This window comes from Nicotiana tabacum, chromosome 24, assembly GCF_000715075.1.
Source record: "Nicotiana tabacum cultivar K326 chromosome 24, ASM71507v2, whole genome shotgun sequence".
Lineage (NCBI taxonomy): Eukaryota > Viridiplantae > Streptophyta > Magnoliopsida > Solanales > Solanaceae > Nicotiana > Nicotiana tabacum.
The window spans coordinates 39,677,088-39,683,087 of NC_134103.1; the positions used below are offsets into that span (position 1 = coordinate 39,677,088).

The window sequence follows — 6,000 nt, forward strand, 5'->3', positions numbered from 1 at the left end:
TGTGTATATATATATATATATATATATATATATATATATATTGCATTAGTGTAAAGCGTATATAAATCATACGTACTCTAAATCGTGTTGACTTTAACTCATGGATTCTTCTCCGAACAAGATATATTATTACAGAAGTTATTTTTGTTGGGGTGAAGAAGGAAAGAACACTCGAGACTCGGATGGTTGTTGGAGTTCCTTATATTTTTCTAGTGCGTTGGCTTGGGTTCATTATTTATAGAAAGTGTTTCATAAATGGAAGTCAAATGCCTACTTTGGACCGTAGAAAAAAATTGCTTTTAAAAGATTTCACAAATACCTTCCAACGAATAAAACATGATATCATATAAATCTACATGTGAGATATATATAATAGCATGTAAAGAAATTATGTCTTTAGTCTTTGCTTAGTTAAAAAAAAAGGAAATTATATCTTTACATGACTGGATGTGCTGCAAAACTAAAATATATAAAACTAAGAGTCCATTTGGATGAGCTTATTTTAAGTGACTTTTAAGTCAAAATAGCTTTTAAGTCATAAGTTAGAATTCTAGCTTTTTATTTTTGGCTTGTTTTTGTCATTTTAGCTTAAAAATAAGTGTTTAAAAATACTTTTTTACTCTAACCAAACACTATAAAATGACTTAAAAGTTATTTTGACTTTAAAACACTTAAAATAAGCCAATCCAAACGAACTCTAAGTGGTTTCGTGATAGTTTACGCGCTTACACAAAGTATATTAGTACAATTTAATAGAATATATTTGGTTTCACTGGAAAATTAAAGTCAACAGACGTTGAACTAGTTTCTCCAGAATCTTAATTCTCCTTTTCCCAATATATATGATAATCCAAATAAAGAAGTAAGCCATATCACTATACTGTTGAAAAAAGTAATAATGTTATTAGCATGCTCAATTGGAAAATAAAAAGAGATTTTTACGGACAACCGACCAAATTGACTCTTTATTTTTATAGCAGGTATATATACATAGTTTATATACTAATTATATACTATTATTTTTTATCCGCTAGCTATTTTTCATTTAAACTATGGGATGACCGCTTGTTTTGATTAATTTTTCAAATAAAAAAATAACACACTATCATGGCCAAACTAGTGACTTCGATATACTAAAAATTCCGATTAGTCAAGCAAAAAGGTAAAATCCCCACAACAATGGAGAAGCATTAAGAGAAAAAGTAAGTGATTGTCACCCTTTAAAGTTGAATCGTTAAGTCAAAACTCTCGTGGCAGTCTTTGAATTGAGGGAGAGTCATTATCAAAGGATACCTTCAAACAAAGAAACTTTTGTTGGTTTTGGCTAACTTAATTTACTAATTATCTTACTAACTCAAATGCACAAAACACGACTATCGTTAAGCCACGTTCTAAATTCGGTGACCTAAAAAGTTGTGTTTCGATTTCTTTTTTGCTCTTATATGGAAAGAACCTTTTTGTCAACGATTGAAAGAAATATCCCACACCAAAATAAAGTAAATGGAGCATACAGTATTTTGCTGGCTTGCTAAGCTCTAATATTTCTATGACTTTAGTCTTCAACTCCTATTATTAGTGTTTGGAAATGCCACGAACTAAATTTATTAATATGTAGTTATGTATATTTTTGATGAATAAAACATGCCATTAACTTTTAATAAGAGGAATAATTGTTGCACCTTTAACCTTTATTTCTGCATCCCTCAACAATTTGTCTAAAGAAAGCATAACATTGGGAAAATTCTGATCTTCATGTTGATTGGTTTTACCTTTTGCTGGCATGAAGTTGTAGCTCATTGGTTGTTGAAACAGACGATAATTGGGTCAAGAAGCATTTGGAATAGTCAAAGTTACTTTCCTAGTTACTGCATAGACCTTCATTTTCATGTTGCCTTTTCAATTATCTTATCTTAAATTTATTCTTGCGGTTGTTGTGGTTATAAAGGGAAACCTGTCAGAGTTAAAGTATATATTTTACTTCATGTTTGTGTATTATGGCCAGTAACGATTTAATTCCTATATCAAATTGATGTTTATTTTATAAAGTATTAATTTTTAATCACAGTATTTTACCCTCAAAATCGGATAACAACTGAATTTGTTAGTGGTTATAAGAACACGTGGATTAACTTAATACAAAGCGATAAATTAGATTGTAATTGAAATAAATAACGATAGATTAACCGCAAAACACGTGAGTTGGATGATTTCGGCTTAAGAAAGCAAGTCACCCTTGAATTGAATGCACTTTATTTGACACCAAAATATCAAAGAATACGAACTTAAAGAATGTATTGCTTATCAGTATATGTTACAATGTCCTTCATGGATTATCAAGTCCCCTTTATATATTGAGGGAGACCTACCCTTTAGGGTATTATTTAATTGTACTATAAAAAATAAAAGTCCTTGATTTTCAAGACCGTTGGTTCCCTTTTTGACTAATTCTGTAATTTCTGCCATAATGATTGGTTAATAGCAAGAATCACGGACCCTTGTCGGATGAGTTGGCAGAGCTTTCTTCGAGACCATTAGAAACAGGACCGGTTACGCCTTCTGTAGACTCGAGGGCAAAGCTGATAATCTTGATGGCTAGTTTTGATGATGCTTTGGATCCCATCTTGAATATTATATTCCGCCCTCGGCTGACCATGTTGGATGTCAGATCGAACCTTGGACTTCGATTTTTACCCTATTACAGATGTACCGACCTTGGCCCTCCGTTTCTCAAGCTCGATTGAACACCTAGCTCGGTTTTACCTGTACAAAGATAGTCCCCTTGTTTTTTGGAGAGTAGGTGACGAAAAAAGATATGAGTCTCAGATTCTCATTTCGACATATCATGATGTAAGAGACAAAATACGACGCCAAACACTATTAGAAATTCGTTAAAAACCGATCAAATTTGGTCGGTTATGGCCAATTACCGACCAAAACGCGACCATTAGGGTGTGGACGGTGTTTTGATGATCGGAATGGCTTACCGATCAAAGTTGGTCGGAAATTACCGACCAACTTTGGTCGGTAACTTAAAACGACCATCTGACAAGTTTAAGTACTTACCGACCAACTTTGGTCGGAAACATATTTTATTAATTTAATTTTACCGATCAAAGTTGGTCGGTTGTAACTAAATTATGTTTTTTTATTAATTATTAAAATTTAAAAAAATCGACCAACTTTGGTCGGTAATTGAAAATATATATATTTTTAAAATAATTAAAATTAAACATTACCGACCAACTATGGTCGGTAATCTCAACAGTGCAGGCAAAATACCGACCAAAGTTGGTCGGTAATGTTGAATTCTGGGAATTCAATGTTCATTAACCGACCAACTTTGGTCAGTATTTCGGAATAATTTATTTTTTTATTAAAAACCGACCAACTTTGGTCGGTTTTTCTGGGTTTAATTTTGGCATAAAATACCTATTTTGGCAGCGACACCACCTGCCAGCATACCAATACACCTAATAACAACAACAACAACACAACAACAACAATAACAACAACACAACAACAACAACAGCAGCAGCAACAACAACAACAACAACAACACAACAACAACCAAAACATTCAATAAATACTTTAAAACTAACAAATTAAAGTTCAATTGAACATAAAAATTTAAAACCAAGTTAAAACTAATTACAACTAGTTCAAAACTGGTTCTATTTGTCTAGTTCAAAGTATATAAAAGTCAAGGAGTGTTTTCTACAACATCATCATCACCGTCTGATGAACTTTCATTTACAAGACGATATAGAGAACGGTCTTGTGGAGGACGGGAAGCACGATCACGGGGAGGACGGGAGGAACGATCACGAGCAGGACGGGAGGAATGATCACGTGAAGGTCGACCCTCTGGAGATGACTCACGAGATCGGGGCAACAGAAAAGCTCCACTAGATAGGAGAGTTCTGATCTGAGCTTGCATGCCAAGGAATTGAGCATCTCTAAGCCTTTCTCTTTCCTTGGTCGCTTCTAGCTCGGATGTGAGCTTTGTCACTGTCTCCCGCATAGCGGAGAGGCTCTTCCTATTAAGTTGCTCGCCTTGCGAGGAAGTCCCTATTCCTCGCATTCCACACTTATAGCGATGGAAGTTTTTAGTAGGAAGCCCGTATATCTTCCCCCATTTTGGACCGCCAACAGACTCCAACCATATTCTTTCAGCATCCTCGTCCGAAGGTTGGGTTGGCTCACCCGATTCACCAGCTGGATGACTACGGATGAATTCCTCCACGTTATTTTGGTAGCGACCCTATATTATTTTAAATTAAATCAGTATTTCAAAATTTTTATAAAAGTAAATTATAATACTTAAAGAAAATTGAAAGCTTACATATGCAGTCGAGGCCCGGTCCTCGACCCACCTATCTTGATCCCCCTCTTTCTTCTTCTTCACAATATGCGTCTCCTTGAATAGCTCATCATGACTCATTGGACGCCCATACTTCTTTTCCTGAAAACAAATTAATTTAGTTAATAAACAAAATAGATATACTTAGAAAAGTAAAATAATTTAAGCAATTACGTACCAATCTTCTTTTTATTGTCCCTAGGCTGATCGCACCTCCAGTGTGCAAGGAGCCTCCCTTCTCGGATGCGCGAGCTTTTTTTTTTCTTTTTCGTTCCTCTCTAAGAACTCTGCGGTAAGCCATTGCCTTTGCAAATCATTCCATAAATTCTCAAGTATCCAGCCAGGCCTCTTGATCTTCTTTCTAGCATCCGAGAAAGCATCCGCCAATCTCTTGCGAGCTTTATGATGAAAATTTGCATCCACTTCCGCGCTATAGCGGTCTTCCCATACACACTTGCTCTGTATTTCAAAAGTTAAATATTAGATGGAAACATCATAAATATAAATTATTAAACTGTTTAAAAGAACATTTATACCTTAAATTGATTTAAAATTTGCTCTTTCAGTGAGAATGAACAATCAGTCCAAGTCGCATAAGGGCCATCATAAAGCTTTCTGATGGCATTGGTGATTATCTTCATATTCTTATTACCCGGCCTAAACCTGCAATTTAACAATAAAAATACATTAATATCTTAGTAAAAATGTTACAAATCAATAGATGCAAAAATAATGAATAACACTTACCCATCACCCTCAGGGACTATGATGATCTTGCCATATTGATCATAATGCACTACCTCGTCATCACCATCCGAAGCATGTGTATCAGAGGCATGTGAAGACGGTGTAGGCGGGTCAGAGCTACTGCCTCGCACGTGAAGGCCTGTAATAGATGGAGTCGATGATGAAGATGGTTGCGATCCTTGTGACTGCGACATAGCTGGATACGACCCAAGTGGATGTGATACCGATGGCTGTGACCGGAGTGGCTGTGATATGGATAGATGCGATCCATGTGGCTGTGATATGCAGGGATGTGATCCATGTGGATGTGATGTAGATGGCTGCGATGCAGATAGCTGTGAGGCAGCTGAATTATATGTCGGATGTATAGTCCTATGGCCCTGTGATGGAAGACTTGGTGTCTGAATGAAGGTGTACGGCTCATGATGCTGTGGCAGCTCAGTATAGCCGTGTGGTGGAGGATAAGACATAGGCATCTCTAAAAAGAGTGGACAAGAGGGAGTATTATTTTCTACCCTCCTCTTTCCCTTCCTACCCTTTTCTCGACCCCGAGAACTAGTAGGGTCATTGTTACCTTGACCCTTGACTGCCATCTGCATAATATAATACACATTTAGATTGAAACATATAAGAAACTAGCTATAAAATGAGAGTCCTTTAAAAAACCAACTTTTTAATCCTCATCGACGTATTGTTCCTTGTCCGAGAATTCTTCGTCCTCACTTGTTTGAGCTTTATCAGTTGATTCTTCGTCCTCATTTTCTATAATTGTTACTTCATTTATATCAACTTCTTCCAATATGCGTTCAGGATGTTCCAAATCATTTTCTAACTGATCGTCCACTATTTGGTGAACATTGGAGATATCATTTTGATTTGCAACATCTAACACA

General features: G+C 35.7%; 1 long non-coding RNA gene across 1 annotated transcript in view; it reads right to left on the reverse strand.

Moving 5' to 3' along the window:
• LOC142178499 (uncharacterized) overlaps positions 1-189 on the reverse strand; it is a 31,725-nt gene extending 31,536 nt beyond the window's left edge. Inside the window, exon 1 of the long non-coding RNA XR_012706665.1 lies at positions 77-189. This is a non-coding gene — a long non-coding RNA (uncharacterized LOC142178499). The remainder of the gene's footprint in view (positions 1-76) is intronic.
• Between the last annotated feature and the right edge of the window lie 5,811 nt (positions 190-6,000).